This window comes from Mesoplodon densirostris, chromosome 20, assembly GCF_025265405.1.
Source record: "Mesoplodon densirostris isolate mMesDen1 chromosome 20, mMesDen1 primary haplotype, whole genome shotgun sequence".
In the NCBI taxonomy this organism is placed as follows: domain Eukaryota; kingdom Metazoa; phylum Chordata; class Mammalia; order Artiodactyla; family Ziphiidae; genus Mesoplodon; species Mesoplodon densirostris.
This window is the reverse complement of record NC_082680.1, coordinates 10,360,712-10,380,693: the sequence shown is the minus strand read 5'-3', so window position 1 is coordinate 10,380,693 and position 19,982 is coordinate 10,360,712.

Here is a 19,982-nt window from a genome sequence, read left to right as displayed (position 1 = left end):
TGGTACTGAAAACCGAAGGGCCCATAACATTTAACTGGCAGAGACTGTTGAAGGCAAAATTTATAAAAAGAAAAAGAACTAAAGGCTCAGGCTCTCTGTGCCTATGGAAATTTAATCACTTTTTCATGAAACCTTTAAAAATAGCATTTACCATCAGGGGTCCGGTCTTAACTAGAGCTGACCCGGCAGGAAGCAGCTGTGCGCAGGAACAGAAAGCAGCCCAGGTCGGAGGGCACTTCGTCCCTCTCCGCTGTCAGGTCTTTGGGTATCTTCCTTCTTACCGTGGCTCGAGGTTCGGGCGGTCCCTCGTCGCCCTGCGCCCCGATCCCGCTGCAGGGATCTGGAGCTGGTGGGGGCCACGTCTCCAGATACAAGAACAAGTTTCAGCGCTTCCTCTACTTGGGTGTTCTGAATGTTTTCCTTTTTATTCTGGAGTCTGTAAGGATGCAGGCAGTTTTCTTAACCACTAAATATTTCAACAATGCATCATCCCTAATTTTCCAAATCATAAACACTAAATTACATTATTTCATTGGGGGGGCGGGGGCTAGGACACAAAAGAGCTGGCAAAGCCTAGAGCGCTGGCGGTAACCTGTTCCTCGCTCCTTGTTGGGGCGGTTGCTGGATTAAAGCTCAGCATCTACGAGGTGCCGCACGGTCCAGCGCGCAGCCCGCGCCCCTCCCGTGCGCGCACGGATGCGCCTGCGGTGGGCGCCGCTCCCCCGCCTCGAGCCGGGTGTCCGTGGGACCTCCCTGCGCCTGGAAAGGGTTAAGCGAGCGGAGGGCGCGGGGCGGGCTGACCTGGACTCGGGGCCGCGCCGGCGCGCTCCAGCCCGGAGCCTGCGCGCCCTGCCGGGGGCTGCGGCCGCCCTCCCGCCCACGTCCCCGCCTCGGCGCGCTGCTCAGAGCGGCGGGGATCCCGGCGCGGCCTCCACGGACGCGGTGAGTGTCGGGCCCGCTGCCGCCAAGGCGGGCCAGGGGCGCAGGGGGCACTCGTCGGGCCGGGCCTGGCCGCGCGGGAAGATGCTCGGGAACCCGCGGGCGCTCGCACAGGTGCGCGGAAGGCGGCCGCCCCGCCCCCGGGCGTTCTCACAGGTGCGCGGGAAGAGCCCCGCGCATGCGCGTCGGAGACCCCAGCGAGGGTTCCGGGTCCCGGGCTCGGGTGGGCGCCGGGGTGGAGGGCGAGGCGCAGAGCTGAGAGGTAGGGGTGGGCCCCGAGGTGGGGAGGCAGCGGCGAGACAGACGCCCCAGGAGGCGGAGGATAAGCGGGCGGGGGTCCCGGGGTGGGCGCTGGTCGGGACGGGGGTGGCCGCCGGGGCGGGGGCGGGGGCGGGGACCGGCGTGGGGCGGTGGCCGGGGGTGGCCCCGTTCGCTGCGGGGGTGTGGGGAACGAGGTGGGCGGACCTCCGTCCCGCTCCCGGGCGCCGCGTGGAGGAGGGGGTCGCGGCGCGGGGACTCCCTAGGGCGCTCTTGCCGGAAGCCGGTGATGGCCAGCCCCCGCGCTGTGCCCGCGGCGACCTCCTCCGAGGACCCAGCGCCGGGGGCGGCGTGGCCACTGTCCTTTCCGCCGCTAGTCGCGCCTCCGCGCGCCCAGCCCAGCGGGAGCCCCGGGGGCGGAGCGGCCCGGAGCCCAGCGGGGAGGAGCCGCACCCCGCGCCCGCGCCCCGCTGCCCAGGCTGAGCGCTCCTTGGGCAGGCGGCCCGGGCTCGCGGCCACGCTGTAGGATGGCGGGCCCGGCCGCTTCCCCTTTCCGAGGGGTGCCTGGGTTCGGTGCCGGGCTGCCGGGGCCCTGCCTCGCGGACGGTCATGGCTGGGCCGCGCTGCCTCTGGAGCGTCCATCCCGCGGAGCCACAGGAAGCGGGTGGGAGGTCCCTCCCGGACCTGGTCCCCGGGGGAGGGGAGGAAGATGCGGAGGCACCTCTCGCTCTCTCCTCCGATGCCCGCCGGCCGGAACCCCCGCGACCCCCAGGGTCTCCTGCTTATGCTGCCGGGATTGCTGAGGGCTCGTGGGGTGCTGGGGGCTGGTGCGCAACGCGTGCTTTCTTTTCACGGAGCCTTTGCCCCACTGACCGACCAGACGGCGCACCAGCAGTGCTTGTTGCCCAGGTTTGAACGTGCCTGACAGCATGATGGCGCAGGGGCGAGAGGGTAAAAAAAGGAGCAACATTTAAATAAAGACTGAGTGGAACCGGCTGACACGGCCAGAGGGGAGGTTACGTACATTTCTGCAGCAAGCCTCCCACCCCCGACCCGCGCTTGTGCTGGGGGACCCCAGCCTCCCTCGAGGGGCTGCGTCTGTAACGTTAAAGGAGGAAGGTTTTTAAAAATTCTACCACTTCTTCGGTTCCTACAGAACCACATTCTCTGTCTCCACCCACCCTCACATCTGTTCTAAGGGAAAGAAAAAGAACACATCAATGTAATAAGCTTTATTTCGCTCAAATCGCTGAAGGCGCTTTACGGTCAGGTTTTTAAGCCCCTGCGCTGCCCTCAGTGGAGGGGCCAGTTCTCTCTGTGCCTGGCCTGTTGTCGCCCTCCTCCAGTCCTCATCTACCGACAGTTACGCAGCCTCTAATTAGGACCCTTAATGGATGCCGATGTTGCCCTTTGGCCTTTTATCCCCAGCTAATGGGGTCCTATTGTTAGAATCCTCCTCCCTCCCCACCCATGAAACGCAGAAGGAAGCTCTCCATCGCGCTCAGATTTGCCCAGGGACAGCCCAGGGAATGCACATTTCTGGTAACTGGCATTACAACGCTCCCTTTGGGGCGTAACAAAGCAAAATTTTGAAGAAAGAAAGTCTTTCCAGCTTTTAATGTCAATTGCACAGGCATTGCTGATAAAATAATTAGAACACAATGAAAATAGCCCAAAGATTTTGCTTACAGGATTTAAGGCAGTCTTGGGCTTGGGAGGAGGGGAGAAAACCGTTAAGTGTCCATCCTAGATCAGGACTGAGCTGTTGGGGCAGCCTGGCTTTGTGTGGTCATCTTGCTGTCCTAGTGTCTGGGCATTCCTTAGGGCGGGCCCTCCTTCACCTGCAGAGGACTTTGCCTGCTGCTGGCTCCAGCCCTGGCAGAACAGAAGGATCTGAAAGCTCATCTCTGAACATGTTTCCTGGCAGTCGCCAGTGCTTGATTTCATTTCCATATGTTCTGATACAAGTAGCCACGTTGTCAGCGGGAAGGCAGGAGGCCTCTTTTTAGTCCACTTTTGTCCCTGTACTGAAACTGGGGGGCCTTCTGTGCTGTGGGGTCTCCATCTGGGATCCTATTTCAGGTTTTTTCCTAAACGCCGACAGCATAAATTGTCCATAATCATAGCTCTGCAGTGAAGCTGGAATTACTTAGGCAGCTGTAATGCCCCTCGGCCTCCCTACCTCCAAGGCTTTGTGACCCAGGAGGACAGATGCGGGGTTGGCCTTAGAGGTGCCCCAAGAGGCCATCAGCGTGCAGACCAGAAACCAGCCCCGTCATTTTGCACATCTTCCCCTGGTGACTCAGGGCAAATCTGCTTTTCTCAGGAGTTCAAGGGATTAGTGTCTCCACTGTGGCCTTGATTTCAGTTTTTCTCTTGGATTTATTGTAATTATGCTAAAAGTATAGTGTTGGCACCTGCACCTCTTTGGGACATAGTTAACAATGAACAATGACCTTTGGAATACAGCAGAAACTTCCAGGAGTTTGCCTTTTGCGGACAACCCAACTCCTGCCAGAATGAATATTAAACAGTGCCTTGGAAATTGAAGCCATTGCAGGCCTTCTGCAATATTTGACCGATTAAAAGCCAGTTTCTTTCTTTCACAAACATTTATCGAATGTCTCCCCCAGGTCAGGCACAGTTCTAGGTGCTGGGAATGCCATGGCACCTAAAACAGGCACAGGTTCTCACCACCCCCCGCCCCTGTAGCTTAGGTTCCAATAAGGTGAAAGGCATTAAAAATATAATCATGTTAATTCATGTGTAATAACAAGCAGATAAGTGGCCTAAATGAAAGGAATAAACCCCTATGAAAGCATCTGATGAAGGGATTTTGAGTTGGGGTCTGAAGGATGAGGAGGCCTGGCAAAGGAGGACAGCAGGGGGGGACGGCCCAGGGGAGGTGGTGCTCAGAGGAGCCCGGCACAGTAGAGAAGGGAAGGAAGGCTGGGAGGGGCCCCTAGACCATGTCCTAGATTTGTAACTTAATATAATTTTTGTTCCTAATTCATTGTGGCGTTTCCTCTATGTACATTGATGGAGCTTTGCTCTCTAGGCCTTGATGGAGCAGGACGTGTGTGCATTTTACAGAACTGAGATGTACTGAGTCACAGAGGGATCCCCATTCCGTGGGGTGTTGTGGATAGCACGTCTTATAAGCCGATAACCACTGTGCTGCTGTTAGTGCTGTTTCCCGGGAAGTCTTAGTCCTGAGGACCTTGGTGCAGATGCCAAGTCTGCTGCCTTTGCCTGAGCCACCGTCACCTCCCGCTCCCACTGCAGTGGTTCCAGGTGGGCTTCACACAACTGCCCTTCCCCCTTGATCGGTTCCTCTTACAGTCGTCAGGGTGGTCCTTGAAAGACAAGTATTATTGGACGGCCAGGAGCTTCCCGGTGCCGTGGGCTGTGGTCCACAACACGGGTCACAGGATGCTCATTCCAGTTGGCGTGGTTGTCTAACGACCAACCCCACAAACTTAGTGCCTGCCATGGACTAAACGTCTGTCTTCTCCAAATTCACATGTTGAACCTTAATCCCATGGTGATGGTATTAGGAAGCGGGGGCTTTGGGAGGTGATGAGGCATGAGGGTGGAGCCCCCATGATGGGATTAGTGCCCTCGTAACACAGACTCCCAAGAGCTCCCTCTCCCCTTCCTCCACGTAAGGACACAGGGAGGAGATGCTGTCTGTGAACCAGGAAGCAAGTCTTACCAGACACTGCGGAGAGGGAACTGTTTGTTCCAAGTCTACTGATGCGAATATTAATCCCATCTAAAAATACCTTCACAGCAACGTCTAGGCTGGTACTTGACCAAACACCTGGGTCCTATGGCCCAACCAAGCTGGCACATAAAATTACCCATCGCAACTGTCCTGTTCAGACGGGAATGGAGGCACACAGTGACCTCTGGCCCGTGACAGCCCTGCAGTGCAGTCAGGCACAAGTTGGCTGGGTTCCTGTTCCTGGGGTGATCTCCAGTGCTCTTGGCTCTGCCTTCTGGGTTCTTGGTCCTGCCCTCTGAGTCATCCTTCTTTTTTCATAAGAAATGCCTGGTGTTTGCAGCTAAGTGGTTTTCTCAGCCTGTTTCCTGGTTTCTCTTTGTGCTGATCTGTTCCGTTTACTCCAAGTTGGCAGTATCTCTTCCTGTACAATTATCTTAAAAACGTTGTGGGTTTTCTATGGATCTGTTGGGATTCAAGCCATTAGACAAAAGCTACATCCACAAATCCACATAAGTCCTTTCTCTACCTTGGACCTCCAGGGCCTGTGTCTAGTGTCCCCTCAGATATTTATGAGGTCTTAACAGGGGATCTGATTGTGCCACCTGGATTGATCTTTGCTCTGAGGCCCCATCTTTTTTTTTTAATTTTTTTAGATTTTTAAAATTAGTTTCTGCTTTATAACAAAGTGAATCAGTCATACATATACATCTGTTCCCACATCCCTTCCCTCCTGCGTCTCCCTCCCTCCCACCCTCCCCATCCCACCCCAGAGGCCCCATCTTAATTTGACAATATCGGAAGGGCTGGGAAAGGGAAGAGCTTTATCTTGCAACCCAGTGGGGCCTGGTTCCTTTATATTTCCTCCAAATCGCACTTGAAAACGGAACCCTTCCCTTCCGCTCTCCTCTCTCGTCTCATCAAGTCACGGAGACAGAACTCAGTAGGGTCACCCAGGCCCTGCCTGGAAGTCTCCTCCAGTATCCTCCAGCCCACCGAGCGCATCCTCCGCCTCCAGCATCATGTGGCCACGGTGCTGATGAGCCCCGCCCTCCAGAGCCATGTCCAGGAACCCCATCCACCTGTCCTCGGAGCCCCGCTGGCAACTGCTTCACAGCCCAGAGGCATCTGCCCACTGGCTGCCTGCTGCCCAGCTGGGACCGCTGAGCTTGCTGCGGGCTCCTGCTCTGGTGGCAGCCCCATCCAGGCGGGTGCATAATGGACCAGTCCAAACATACTGGCTCAAAACAACAGAGCTGACTTGGCTTATAAACCTGCGGTCTGGGCAGGTCTGGCGGGGAAGCTCAAATGGATTATCTGGAGGTGTACATGCACGTCTGCAGCCCGGCTGGGAGCACGAGGGCAGCGGGGCTGGACCCGGCGCTCAGCACAGTGTCTCCGTGGCCTTTCCCTGTTCTCCCTCCAGCCAGGCATCTGGTGTTCCCGGACTTCTTACACGTTGGCGCCGGGCATCCGAGGTCTGGGTCCTAAGAGAGGAATCTGTATTATTGCTGCTTTCAACATAGCCTCACCTCACCGTCATCACCGGTGTTTAGGATCCAGAGACCAGGGCACATATGCAGACATCCGGGGAGCCATCATCACCCGTGAGAAGAGCGTGCAGGTGGGCTGGATCGAGGGGTCACCTTGGAAAGGATGGGCTGCGTCCTGCACTCTCCAGCCACCCCTGCCCTCTAGCTCCTTCATCCTGGCTGGCCAGTGGGCAGGGGGCTGTGGCGGCTCCTCGGGGCCTGTGCTGCCCACTCTGCAGCTCTGTGTGTGGCCCTCAGCCCGCCCTCCCATGAGGCCCAGGTGCCTGGATATCGAGGTCTGTGTCTCCCAAAGGCCGGGCACTTTCTGGGCTCTGACTGCAGGGGACCTTGTGTGACGGAAGAAGTCTCACCCTCCCTGGTCCTTTGGTCAGTGCAGAGTCAAGTCACCGGGGTGACACAGGGAATAGAAACATGACGGGCAGTAGATCCAGTCCTCAGCTTGTCACAGCTCTGCTGTGTAGTGGTCCCGTCAGTTTGCACGAGGCTCTCGCCTGTGCCAACTCCTGTCTTTTGAGTGCATGGAAATCACCGTTTGATTGAGTAGGGAATAAGACTAAGTACTTTTATCCATGTAGATAATCATCTTGATGTAGAAGTCAAGATATAAAGAAAAATTGTCTTCATTTCTTTTATGTCAAACAGCACCTTGATTCCTTTCTCGTGCGACCATTCTTACTACTTATTGTAAAGGGTTTGATACTTTGAGGAGAAACATTGAGATGGAAGACGTAGGCCCAGTTATGTGCCAAATGAGGTGGAATACCTGCATGAAACTTTGAAATGAACTGTAGGCACCTGCAGCCTCTTGGTCCGCATTACAGGCTCTGAGAAGACTTTTACGCTTTTGCACAAGGGCTTTTAATCCAGCTGACCTTGTGTGGCTTCGACGTGGCCCAGGTTGTGTGTGGGGTGGCCTCGGGGCCTGGTCACTCAGGCTGTGAACTCGGGGGCACTTGTTGCTGCTGCGGAGTCATGGCAGCCCCGGGACAAGGTGCACAGGTGGCCGGATCTTCCAAGGTCCTTCTGTCTGGTCGTTTCACCAGCGAAGGCAAATAAACACTGGAGCTCTCAGCTCTGTGATGTCAACCCCAGAAACCGTGCCTCCTGCAGCGTTATGGGATTTGTAGAAATTATGAAAATCACTGGGTCTTGGACTTGTTCTCAGTGTGTTTAGGTTTCTGGAGTTGAGATAGTGCAGGGAGCGAAGCGGGCAGGGGTCCTAGGGTGTGGCTTCTAATTTAGCACAGCACTTATGAGCTGTGTGCCCCTGGGCAAGTGGCTCACCCTCTCTGGTCTCTGTTTCTTCCTGTGTGTGTGAAACACAGGGAAGGGCTGGAGCAGGTGCTTGCCATCTCTCAACTGCAACATTCCCAGTTTGGGGAAGGATTCTGGGACTGGTCAAACCCTTGGAAATTCTGAGATACAGCACGTCTTCAGTGTCAACATTTTTTTTCTTCAAACCTACAACCTAAATCAGGCCGGGGATTTAACAAAATGGATTCTTCATTTCATAGTTCTGTGCCTAAAAGCCTGGATATTATAAGAAAGCTTTCATTTGACCATATTTTTCTACCAAGTATTCTTTCTCGGGGCCCAACCAAAACTTGAGTCATTTTATTTTATGCACACGCTGATGCACACACATACACATGCACACAGAGATGTAAATACACATATGCACGTACACATTCTTGTATATATATACACATGCACATCTATAGAGAGATGTGTATATACATATAATTTTTCTGATTCTAAAAGTATACATATTCATTATAGACATTTGAAGATACCAAAAATTATGAAAAAAAAAGTCACTCAATTCTCACAATCAACATGCCTTTTAAACCTTTTGGTATTGTTCTCATTGTCTTTTTGCCCCTGTTGTGTGTGTTTGTGTATGTGTTGGGCGGGGTGTTTAAAATTTTTTTAATTTATTTTTTATTGAAGTATAGTTGATTTACAGTGTGTTAGTTTCAGGTATACAGCAAAGTGATTCAGTTACACACACACACACACACACACACATATATATATATATATATATATATATATATATATATATATATTCTTTTTCAGATTCTCTTCCCTTATAGGTTATTACAAGATGTTGAATATAGCTCCCTATACTATACAGTAGGTCCTTGTCGTTTATTTGTTTTATACATAGTAGTGTGTATATGTCAACCGCAAACTCCTAATTTATCCCTCCGCCAAGAGCGGGGTTTCTACTGACTACATATACTGAATATAGTGCAGTTTGCTGGTCATATTCCTTGATGGTCATTCCTTTGTTTTCCTAGTAAGACGGCTCTGAGCAGTATCCTTGTCTTCAAGCGTCCGGAGGCCTCTCTGATTGTCCACAGCAGCGTTTTGGTCCTAGTTGCTGGACATCGTGATGTTCTGGACGAGGCTGGGTTTTGTTGAGGGGTCAGACCGTCTCCTGTCACCTGAGGGCTGTGGGCCAAGAGCAGAACAGAGCCACCTGCACAGCTTCTCGAAGGTCATAGGCTTGTGGGTGAAGGTGGGTTGGTGTTGCAGCTTGATGATGTGTCCTCAGGCTCTGAAAGGGCCCGTTCTGGTGTCTGTGGAAGATTCTCTAAAACCTACAGCCCTTTCTGGAGTCTGATCACCAAGGGCTGGGCTGTGAGGGGCAGAGCTGCCTGCCAGAGACCCCCAAAGAGAAGGAAGCCGGCCGGATGCATGGCCAGAGAAGGCCCGGCCCCCAAAAGGAACATCGGTTGTGTGGCCTGGGGCCCCCGGGTGAGGTGCTGACGCGGCGGAGCCCGCCTCTCCTGGTGAGGATGCTCTGAGCAGGTGCTCCGGGCGGGGCGGGGGGGGAGCTGTGCTGTGACCAGGAATGCAGACACCATCCCCCCACCCCTGCTGTGCTGCTTTACAGCTGCCTTTTGCACTCGGGGAGCGGCCGCCTCCTCCTGGAATTCCGGACCCCGGACGGACAGACTGTGGTAAGGTGCTGTCTGGGGGCGGGGGAGGGGGCATGTCGGTGCCAGGGTCACATGCAGGAGTCACAGCCTCAGAGTTTTGTTTTTTAAGATTTCTTTTTTGGATGTGGACCATTTTAAAAATATTTGTTGAATTTGTTACAATGTTGCTTCTGTTATATGTTTTGGTTTTTTCCACCCAGGGGCATGTGGGATCTTAGCTCCCTGACCAGGGAGCAAACCCGCGCCCCCTGCGCTGGAAGGCGGAGTCGTAACCACTGGACCGCCCCGCCCACCTGCGAAGCCCCCCCAGAGTCTTCACATGCCTGACCTACTGTGGCATTTGCCGGGGGGAGCGCCACTTTCCAAAATACTCATCTTTCTGAGACTGAAGTGACCTCTCACCCTGAACCCACTGCAGCCATTCACCCCAAACCCGCATTTTAGGGGGAAAATGCAATAAAAATCAAGAGGTTGGCAACCTTCATCTGTAAACTCTTTTGAGTCAGATGTTAAAAGCGTTTGCAAAGGCAGCAGGCTAACAACATCGTTTCCTCGGATTCAATCTCAAGGTAATTTAAATATTTCGTCTTTGCATCCGCTCATTCCTGGCTGTGTCAGGACTGGCCTGATGGAAATGGCCTCTCTTGAGGCTCACGTGGGTGAACTCATGCTCATCAGAACATCTGTCTTGATTTCTGCTGAAGAAACGGTTGAGCCAGCATTTCATCTGCCTTCTTGTCCCATTGAGCCACCCTCGTCGCTTTGAGGACAGAGCTCACATGTTGAATTTGGATAAATTCCTCTCCCTGTAATCTCCCCACCATGCCGCTCCTCTCCGGACATCCAGTCAGAAGGTGGTTCTGCTCGGCTGCGGTTTCCACGCGAGACTCAGGCCCTTTCCCAGGACCCGCTGAGCCGGAGGGGCGATGTATGAGGTCGACAGCATCGTTTCTGAGAAGCCTGAGGACACAGGTGCAGCCGGAGGGCGAGGCGGGGGCTCTGTCGTCACATCTTAACTAACGCAAAGCAGGACAGACCACAGAGAGGGGGTTCTATCTGGCTTTACATTTACGCCAATAATGGTAAATAAACAAGTGAGATTAATAGGGAAATCTGGGTTCTAACCGGCCAGTAATAGGCGTGTGATTTCGGACAAGTCTCTCTGTTATCAAACCAAGAGCTTAGAGCTTTAAAAATTATAAAATGTGAGTTTTTATTTAACTTTCCCATATTTCAATTTGACTGGAACTTTAAACATACGAATACCTACTCCAGCACTAAGAATACAGCGACTTAGGAATCTTCTTACCTAGTGAGTGACTTTACTTAACTATGCTTCAGATTGTGTGGCTTCCATGAGGGTCAGTAGCAGGCCAGATTGACTATTTAATTGATAAGTACTGATTGAACATATGGAAAAACTTTTTTTTTTTTTTTTTTTTTTTTTTGCCGTACGCGGGCCTCTCACTGTTGTGGCCTCTCCCGTTGCGGAGCACAGGCTCCGGACGCGCAGGCTCAGCGGCCATGGCTCACGGGCACAGCCGCTCCGCGGCATGTGGGATCTTCCCGGACCGGGGCACGAACCCGTGTCCCCTGCGTCGGCAGGCGGATTTTCAACCACTGCACCACCAGGGAAGCCCTGGAGAAACATTTTTAAGTGGTAAATTATAAAATACTCAAACACTGTAAACAATGCAATAAAAATATTCATGTATCCCAGTGAGACAATACACGTTCTCGTCTTGCTGTTTATGCTTTAAACCTTCAGGAAGCCAAGTGATTCAGAGCAGGTAGACAACCCTCCCTCCCTTCCTGCTCAGAAGTAACCACTGCACCGGAATTCACACCTGTCCTTTCCACACTTCCACGAATGACATAGTATTTTTTTCATGTTTAAATGTGTGTAAATTATACTATATCTTTCTGCAAATGGAAGACCTTCAAAAATTCAAAATTATGTTTCTGAAATTTATGCACATTGATACATGTAGATTTAGTTCATCCATTTTAATGTGTGTGGTTGTTTGGGCAGTGATAGAAAATCAGTCTAAAAGTAGTTTAATCAGTCTTTCTGTACAAAAGGACACAGAACACTCTTTCTAAAACACAAGGCTGATCATATTCACTTCTTTGAAGCCATCAGAGGATTCCTGTTGTCATTAAGATGCCAGGGCGCCTCGGAGGGGCCCAGTCCTCTGACCCTGGGGCTCCTGGCTGCACCAGCCTGTTCAGCTTCTGGAACTGGTCAAGCTTGTTTCCACTGCAAGGCGTCTGTTCTCTCTTCCACCCTGTGTTTGGATCTCTCTTGCTCTCAGAGGGGTCTTACCTGATCCCAAGTAGACATCAGGTCTATCCATCACTACTTCTCGGATCCTTGTTTATGTTTCCTGCCGTGGTTTGTACTTCCTCTAGAAGTCGTGTAGTAATGGCCTATGTTTGTCTTCCCTACGCTGGGAGCTCCGTGGGGCCTCGGCCAAGTCTGTTTGGTTCCTGCTACTTTCTAGGACCCTGGGCACCTCCTGGAACACTGTAGGTGTTCAGCATACATCCACTCAGTGAATGAGCAAATGACTGCATATTGTTAATTATTTCTCAGCGTTGGTGGGACTTGAACAGATTGAAGACTTGGGGAAAGTGTGGGTTTGTTTGACCCAGGCAGTCTCACTTCTGGCTCCAGCTTTGCATCACTGCTGGGACATTCACCTCTGACTTCAGTGGACTCACACAATAAACTTATTTTAAAAGAGTTAAGATTACCCAAATATTGCTCAGAATTGGGTGTCATAGCTAGAAATTTCCAGGGAGGATTGCAATCCGTGTGCCTCTTTGCAGAGTCTCTGTGATTCTGTGCGTGATCTCAGTGTTCACACTCTGCACTTGTCAACAACTCCCGAACCTCGAGCCACAAGCAAAGGCAGGTGCTTCTCTTGCAGAATGTTCTGGGTTTGCTCCCTGAAGGCACGTCTGGAACCTAGGGCATAATTTGCACTCAAGTAACTTGGAGCCCCCCTTTTGAGTGAATGCACAGGTTTACCCTCATCCATTTTCCTTTCAGTTCTTCAGGGTCTTGGCTTCAGGGAGCACAGGGCTGTGTCATAGCCGGGACTGAGGCGGGGCCTGTCTGTGTGATGTCACGTTAGGTGATGGCTGAAGACACACGCTTCCCTGAGCGCAGCAGCAATGCCCCCATGTCCCCCTGCTTTAAAGTGTGGTGACTTCAGGTGTGTTACTACATCACCCGTGAAGGGCTGTCTTGAGTCATGAAGCTCTAACGCTGCTTGAGTCTCTTGAATTAACAACAAAGACCCATGATCTGATGAAGGAAGGAGAACAGTGAAGCTATTCAGCAGATTTTCATGACCCAGTCGTCCTGCTGGATTAATGTCAATTTCATCTCTCTACCCTGGGCTTCATCTTCCCCCAGACAGCTTGTCATGGGTAATGGCTAAGGGCACAGAGACACTCATAGTTGCTACCAAACTTCTGAAACTCCGGAGCAGTGGGAAGTGGGGCCTGTGAACCCACGTGGCCGCTAACTTAGTGAACGGGTACAAGCTGCAGGCATCTTTTCTGAGGCCTCGTGTAAAATGCCCCAGAGACGGGGAAAGGGGAAAAGTGCTCTCTGGTTTCGGTCTGCTGCTAACTTCGTTTGGTCTTTTGAGACGAGTAACGTGGTATTTCTGGGCCTCCAGCATTTTCTCGTGTCTGGAATCAAGATCATGGCAATTCCTCTACCCGTCCTCATATGTGGATCGTGAGGACAAAATGGAAAATTGCCGCGAGGCCTGGGAGCCGCTCTGGGTACAGGCTGCAGGGCTGTGCACTCCGTCCTGGTGGGGCTTCTCCGTGAGCCGGGACCGGCGTTGTCCGGGTCGGCACCTCACGGCACGTGGTTACCAGGAGCTGGGGCCTGTTCAGGGCGAAGCTCTTTACAAACGCCCGTCTAATCCCCGCGGAGACCCAGCAAGGTGGCTTCTTGTTTACAGTCAGAGTTATTTTAGTTTCCAGGGACACGAATCCCACTCATGTTCGCTGAAGCCAGAAACAGACTTATTAGCTCGCAGACATCACAAGCCCTGGCTGGGGGTGACTCGCCCAGAGCACTCTCTCCTCTTTTTCTAGATTTTGCTCTGTGTTGGCTTCACTTCCTTCTCCCGAGGACAAGCTTTCCCTTGATTTCAGCTCCCTGACCCACCCACCTGGCCAAAGCCTTTCTCCTGCATCACCCTTCAGCAGGAGGACCTGGCCGGGGGCCATGCTCTCGGAACCAGGCGCTGGGAAGGTGGGGCGTGGGCTGGGCTGGAGCAACGCTGTGACTTAATCCCACTACTCTTTATGACTGTGGAGCCAGTGTATATTCGTTTCAGGAAATATAGAAACTGGGCAGAGCTAGATAGAAGACAGTAAAAACCTGTCTCTGATCCAGCGTCCACAAACACCAATCCTTTTTGAAGAACCTTTTCTTTGTGAGCTCTGTATCATGTTTCATTGATAAGACATACATACATACATACATTGTATGTAGTGCAAGAACTTGCTATAATATGGATTTTTATGTGGATGTTTTCAGAGCTGTTTTTTCTAGGTCCTCTGGTTAACATTTATTCACTCACCATCCATCAAGCCTTTTCTGGAGGCCCTGGCAGAGCCCATCCCTGTGCCAAGGTTAGAACGATTCATGCATCTCCCTCTCGTGAATCCAGAAGGATGTCACACATGCATATGAGGTGCTGAAATAAGACATTCTGTGCAAACATGGGCTGCACAGTTGCTGACCTGGGAAGTGAGGAAGGCAGTGTCTGACAGCAGGTCCCTGGGGGCCTGGGAATGAGCAAGAATTCTGGCTCAAAGGAGGAGAGGTGGCTCTGGGTGGCAGGGATTGTGTGGGCAGAGACCCTGAGGTGGGAACGCATAGGCAGATGTACCTACGTGGGGGTTACGCGCATAGATACACATGTGTCGGGGTTACACGCACAGGTACACCTGTGTAGGGTTTACACACAGATACACCTACATGGGGTTTACGTGCACAGACACCCCCACGCAGGCTTTACCGGGGCGTGGTAGCAGTTCTGCGCTTGTGCGAAGGATGGAGAGGACTTCTGGGCAGAGGAGGGAGAGCTGAGGGCGGCGAAGACTTGGGAACAGATGGCTCAATGCCTCACTTACCAGCCTAAGGAGTTTGGACTTTGAGAATAGCTATTACGTAAAAGCTTCTCTTTAGGAAATTCTCTCATTTTACTTCCTCCAGTGAAGCCCTGCCAGAAGATTCAGCCACCGTTACCCCCTAAATCAGGCCCACACAGACAGCGCCGGCAGGAGCCCATCCCCGCCACGACCTGCCCTGGGTCTCTATCTGCTTTACTCTCAGAGCTGGGGGCGTCCTGAGTCACCAGAATTCTGCTCCCAGGATGCGCTGGGCAGGGGACCAGACATGGGAGTGTCTCGTAGGCGTCCACTAGCCCAGCGCACGGATGCAGCAAAGCCGAGTGCTTCACGCTCAGAACTGTTAACAGAAGGGCGCAGAGCATTGGGCCTGGTTCTGGGTGGCGTGGGCGCCGAGGCCGGACAGCGGGTCCCCATCTGGCTCTGCCACCTGCTAAGTGTGGGGCTGATTAAGTGTATGGTGACATTGGTTCACATCTCACGTCCTCTCTGGTAAAACGGGGCTAAAAACGACGACCCCGCAGAAGGGTGGCTTGCGAGGGTTGCGTATGTCCCTGTGATGTAAGACACATGACAGCAATGCCTGTAAAATAGACAAAATGGACGTGAGCTGTTTCACCATTACTCGTGCATTCAGGTTATGTTACAGCCCGTTGAGTCTTAGAAAGGTCCTTCATGAAAAGCAGGTTAAAAATGATACGTTGGGGCCTCCCTGGTGGCGCAAGTGGTTGAGAGTCCGCCTGCCGATGCAGGGGATACGGGTTCGTGCCCCGGTCCGGGAAGATCCCACATGCCGCGGAGCGGCTGGGCCCGTGAGCCATGGCCGCTGAGCCTGCGCGTCCGGAGCCTGCGCGTCCGGAGCCTGTGCTCCGCGACGGGGGAGGCCACAGCAGTGAGAGGCCCGCATACCGCAAAAAAAAAAAAAAAAAAAAATGATACGTTGTAATCTGGCAGAATAGACTCTGATTAACATCACCAGACGTGCTGAAGGACGTCACTTCCCCTCTTAATTCTTCAACACACCAGGCTGCTCACCAGCCCCGCCCATCCTCAAACCTCACGGAACATACGGCCTATACCCGGCCTGGGGGGTCCTCTCATCCAGGTGGTGGGTGTCTCCTCGGCCGAAGCGTGTACAGAGCCTTGCACACAGGGACCCGGGCCCTGCGCCCTACGTGTCTCCCAAGACCACGCGGCACCCGGCTTTTAGCAGCCAGAAGGCCACGCTCCCAGGATGACTGAGGAATGAAAGCCTATTTTGTGAATGAATGATGCTTCCTTGGGGCAGCGTTGGACTCCGTGTTCCAGGCACGGCGCTATGATGGCCTTGCTAGGGCCAGACCGCGGGCTGTGATGAGTGTGGAGAACGTGGGAATCAGGGCTGGGGTGAAGGTCACTGGCTGCCCTCCCCACCCCCACCCAGGCATCCGCTCCCACCCACCTGCATCCCTGCGCACCCAGAACCACCACCTCATTTTAGTTGGGCCCAAGGAAGAAGGAACCAGCAATATTTGTAGGAACAGCTGAAGGGAATCAACACATTCTGTGATCAAACAGATATCCTGACATTCCCTGCAAGTTCCTAAGACTCGATGATGTTTCTTCTGTTTGTGGTTTTCTTTGTGAATTAACCCCAGGGGTTATTGGCTGTTCACTATGTGAACAGGGTCGTGCTGGTGTATGGGAAGCAGGTGGCGGGCGGGGCACAGGTGATGGTCCCAGGACTCTGCTATCACAAGCGTGTGGCTGGACACACGGATGAGATACGTGTCGGGCGTGACTTGGAGAACACCGAGGAGGAATCGGCTACAACAATAGGTGCTGCAGACATTTAGATAAACTTCCTAAGTGTTCATTAATATTAAAAAAACTGACAAATTATTTGAAACGGAGAGTCTATTTAGCAACCTATATTATTCTAATGAAGCATATTTAATTTTAAATAACCTTATATCCACCTTAAGCACAAAAATAATGTCCACATTTGGGAAATCATAGACAATCTTCTTTAAGAAATTCATATTGGGCTTCCCTGGTGGCACAGTGGTTAAGAATCCGCCTGCCAATGCAGGGGACACGGGTTCGAGCCCTGGTCTGGGAAGATCCCACATGCGGCGGAGCAACTAAGCCCGTGTGCCACAACTACTGAGCCCACGTGCTACAACTACTGAAACCCACGTGCCTAGAGCCTGTGCTCCGCAACAAGAGAAGCCACTGCAATGAAAAGCCCACGCACCACAATGAAGAGTAGTCCCCCGCTCGCCGCAACTAGAGAAAGCCCATGCGCAGCAACGGAGACCCAGTGCAGCCAAAAATAAACAAAAATAGATAAATAAATTTATTAAACAATTCAAATTGAGAGTGAAGAAATTCATAGAGAGACTAAAAAATTCTGTTTAGGTATTTACAATGTGGAGAAGAAATGTATAGCCTTCAGGGGGAAATGCTACCTAAGTTATATTTAAAGAAGACTTGTTCCTGTTAAAATATTTTCTCACTACCGTCAGGAAGGAGCCTGTTACTACACCCCACACCTCCACTGATAGATCCCCTCCTGTCGCTACACGGGGCGAAGACGCTGCCTTTCATCTGACTATAACAGACCCCAGAAGCAGTGCTCAGGGAAGAAATCCTTCCCGATGTCTCAGTCGGGTGGGGAGTTGCAGTTATTTTGCCGTCACCAGGGTGGGTGCTGGCACAGAGTCCTCCAGGAGCCCCTTAGGGGGACTCTGATGCTGGAGCCAACTGCAACATGGGGGGGCGTCCCCTTGCAAATCTCGGACTTCCAATCCAAAGAATCTGACCCTGAGTGTCTTGGCAGACTTGTGGTGCTCAGAGGACTGTTATACACAAAACGGGCTGACTTCTTCCCATCCATTTTAAGGCCAAATCACAGTAATGGGCCATGCTGGGGAAAAAAGATATAGCTCCGAATGCTGACTTTCTTTAACATCATTTGAAAAAGGAAGTGGCCCCTCTGCTTAATTTCCTCATTTCTCCAGTGGAAGCTGACCCTCTACCCTGCCAGGCGGGTGGGGGCCAGGACCTGTCATGCTGCAGAAGCTTCGTTCACAAAGTGGACCTGCTGGGTGGCCTCCCGGCGCTTGGAATCCAGCATCACTGCCGCCTGCATCACAGTGACAGACGGTCTTCTGTCTCACCTGACAACACTCAGGTGTTCACCATCACCTTGGCTGTGTGGGTGAACAGGGACTCCTGACCTGGTCACGGGGCAGAGAGCCAGCTGAGTGGGAGAGCAGCTGTCACACTTTGGATGGGATTACATGGCTGCGCCCAAGTCTCGGGCCACCCCCTGCTCTGCCAGCCTGGTCTGTGATCCATGCCAGGGGCGCACAGGGAGCTGGCAAGGACGTGCCTGCTTGGACCCCTGACCACCTGGGTCATATTTGTGTCATTGTGGACATGCAGCTCTTGCTTCTTGTAGCTACGACAAAATGCCTACTTAGCCTGATTCTTTCAGGCTTTAAACGGATTCTGTAGAGCTTTGAAAACATAAGAGTTGCAAACTTAGGCTTTTCAGTGTGTCCTATTCCCTGCCTTTCCTTTGAGTCTGTGATGACTTCCACGAAGAGAACTCTCAGAGGTTGGGCTTCTGCACGTCCCGATGAGAGTCAAGCCAGAGAAAGAACCAGGAAGTGCTGAAACCCTTCTCCTGGCCAAGAAAAGAAAAGAAAAAAAAAACAAAAAAAAACTAGTTTTCTGAGGTCCAAGGTCTTCTGTACCATACAGAGAAAGTGTGAAAAGAATGAAGCAAATAAGAGAGCCAGTTCTCTGATTTTATTTCAGACATTGACAGTTATATGTATATTTGGGAAAGATATGTATATGTCTTACTTTTTATCTGACTTTCCCTTGAATGACTCAGCTGACTAAGAAAGCACCTCTGGCGTTTGGGAAGAGGCCAGAAGCTTTGCTTATAAAATCTGTGCAGGTTTCCAGTTTGTCATCACATTCCGGTCTCTGTGGGCCAGAGTGCATTTCCATCTCAGTGGATGCAGGACCTCCCCAGCAGCATCACGGGCTGGGGCACAGCTGAGTAAACATGTGGCACCTCCGTGACCCACATGCCCGTGGTCAGAGTTTCAGCTCATCCCGACTGTCTCCATGCTGCCTTTCCACATGTCCTAGACAGTGCTCTGCACCTGGTGAATATGCTCCAAAGGTTACTGTTAAAGATTTCTGGAAAACAGAGAGAGAAGGAGAGAGGGAGGGGAAGAGAGACAGAGAGAGAGGTGGGGAGGAAGGGAGAGACTGAATTGAATGTCTTGAATCTCCACCTCTAAGACACTTGTATTTCTGAGAATAATGGGAAAGTCTTTTTCGTAACACTGTAGCAAGAAGAGCAGGGCAAGCGTGTATTTTTATACACACCCATTCTCTCAACCCTGAGCATTTATAGGGATCAGGTAACAGTATTAAGTACGATTAGTAGAAAATCAGAAGAGGTTGAGGGTAGGTGGTTAAGTATCACTTTATCCCATTTGAGAGGTGAACATACCCTATAACGATGACACATCTGAGCTGTATGTATTTGGTCCGTTTCTCTTGTCTGCAGCCTCTTCTTAGGAAAACCAGAGCACAGTTTGCCCCTCCCCTTGTGCTAAGACCCCCTTCTAGGCTGGGGAGTCTCAGTGAAGGTTTTACCAATTAGGAAAGATAATTTATTATTTTTTTATAATTCATCTGCAGGTGCTCACATCTGCCTTCCAAGTAGTTCTGTGGATTTTGTTTTTTGTCTTGGTTTTGTTTTGTTTTGCCTTGGCTTTTCTTTTGCTACACGTGTGCTATTTGGAGAGTTGCTTCTCTGAGGTTTTTCAGAGGTACAAAGCCAGGAATGAGCAGTTCAAACAGATTCCAGAGTTGGAGCCTCTGAGGCCAACTCCAGAGAAGAGTCCTCAGCACCTTTCTCCAAATATTTGTTGTAAATGAATTTGAGATAGTTGGCTGGAAAAGATTTCAGAAAAACTGTCACACAATAAAACTGAGGTTTCATAGGCTGGCCATGCTTTCTCACTAAAAGTTCTCAATTTTACATATACATCTCGTTAGGTCGAAATTAGGAAGTGGTTGATATTTGACTGCCATTGCACTGACACACAAAACCCAGCAATTTCGTATGGTTCAACCCAATGTATTTAAGGCTCATGGCTGAATTGGGTTCTTCTTTATAGGCCTCAAAAATCAGGGGAGGAACAGTTTTTTAGCGTCTAAATAATCCCATATGTTTTATTCACCAAACTTTCCAGCACTGAAATGTCACGATCCCCATTCCCCCCGTATCTGAATCCTATAACCTGAAAATTGTGGAGGGAAATGGGGTAGATGCCACTGACACAAAATAGCCCTATGGAAAAATGCAAATCCCAACATTCT